Raw genomic sequence first — 2,085 nt, forward strand, 5'->3', positions numbered from 1 at the left:
AACCAAGACAAGAAAATACTTGCTTGGCCACCTGTTCCACTTTGCTGGAGTCAGGTCATCACAACATTTGCAGCAGCTCGAGACCCTGTAGGAGAAATATGAGACAAACACATATGTTCATATTAATGAAGCCACAAGACAGACAATTCTGCCACAGCTTGTGCAGACACCAAATTGTTTTTAAAGTTTTAGGAATTATTTTATTCAACACACCAACGACTCTATAAAGATTGGACAAATGAACCTTTTTTCAAATTGTTTTAAAGTGTGCATAGGTATGTTAGCTCACCTTTGAGACTTGGCTGTACAGAAGAGAGGCTGAGTTTTGGAGAAAAGAGCTGAGACGGGCACAGTCTACCAAGATACGAGGTATGTGCTAGCATGAATGACTGGGATCATGTTTAAGCAATGGGGCCAACCTTAGGTTAAGCTACAGCATCAGCTTCAGATATTTGTAAGTAGTTGGAAATCCAGCTTTTATTTATTTATTGCACTTGTATACCGCCCCATAGCTGAAGCTCTCTGGGCGGTTTACAGCAATCAGAAACATTAAAACAAATATACAATTTAAAACACATATTTTAAAAACAATTTAAAACAAAATTTAAAAATTTAAAACAATAGAAAAACAACTTAAAACACATGCTAAAATGCCTGGGAGAAGAGGAAAGTCTTGACCTGGCACCGAAAAGATAACAGTGTTGGCATTATTTTTAATAAATGTTTTATTTGTTAGAATAAGAGACAGAGGAGTCCTTGATTTCTGCTGTTCATAAAATACCCTTTAACCACCTAGCTCTGCTAGGTGCTGGCTCTAATTCAAAATAATTAGAATTAGTATAATATAGCACTCTCTTAAAGGTGATATGCGTTCCAAACGTTTAACGCTGTTTCCAGTAACACAGCAACCTAGCAACGAGGGCCGGTATTCTCACGTTGGAATTGTAGGCCTGCGGTGCTGGAGGGAGCCGCGCAATGAGCTCATGGCTAAGGTTTGAAACGCCTGCAGCTCTCGTCTTCACACGACCCCCTCTGTTTGACTCCGATTCAGACCAGAACCTCTTTTCTAATAGTTTCACGTGCACAAAGTACTGCACTGCAGCAATCACTTTTTAAATCTAATGGGATAGCTTTAAGTATACTTTTTACCTTCGTTCTGATACCGTTCATGTCTGAAACTGCCCAGGTATTGCTTATAATACGTAGTGGTTAGTACTCTAAACCTCACCCCCGCATTCAAGTATATGTATGAAATCAGGGCCCCTGTTCTTTCTGCTAGGGAGCAAACCCTTCCATGTGCAATTGTGTATTGATGTTCTTTAACTGGAAGTGCCCAATCGTTACCTCAAATTTTAAATTAGGGAACTCAGGCTCCCATTGTGTTCTGTTCCTCTTTTCTTCCTGCTTCCTCATAAGCGGCAGAAAGGGCTGGTTCAGGGAGAGTTAAGATGGCCAGAGGTCTCATCCCAAAACAAGAGAAACACACCGCCATGCTATAGCAATTCAGGCAACTAATTTTTGATGTCTGTTCTACCCCCTCGCCATTAAAATTCTGATTCCGCAGCCTGAAAGCCGAAAGAACAGAAAGCAGTTTGCAGAAAGGATAAATGCGCCCCTATATTGGGGGGGGAGGGCTGACTGCGTAACGTGGCGCTGTAAAATGGTAGGTCTTGTGCCTGCCGAGCCTCCGTAGCTACACCACGCCATTGAGTCCCAGTTTATCTCGTTGGTTGGGGGAGAGAGAGAGAGAGAGAGAGAGACTCAACTGCTCTCTTTCTGACCAATAGGAGCTGGTGGTGGTCCCGCCTCTTGAAAGGTGCAGCAAAAGAAGGCAGACTCGTGATCTTGGGGACAATGAGAATAAATTCGTGCCCGCCGTTCCTCAAGTCTTCACAAGTGATTTGCGCTTAAGACCCAATGACCTCGCGGGGATCTCTAGCTGGTGCTGTTATTTGCTGACGCCATTTGATTGGCACCTGCAGTTGCCTATGGGTTAATTAGAATTCTGATAGATATTCCCGTATCTAATCAAAGGCGAGGACTCGAGCTCTCTAAGCCCAATAGCGTGTGAGAGAGGCGAGGCTA

This window comes from Rhineura floridana, chromosome 3 (assembly GCF_030035675.1).
Source record: "Rhineura floridana isolate rRhiFlo1 chromosome 3, rRhiFlo1.hap2, whole genome shotgun sequence".
Taxonomy (NCBI): Eukaryota; Metazoa; Chordata; class Lepidosauria; order Squamata; family Rhineuridae; genus Rhineura; species Rhineura floridana.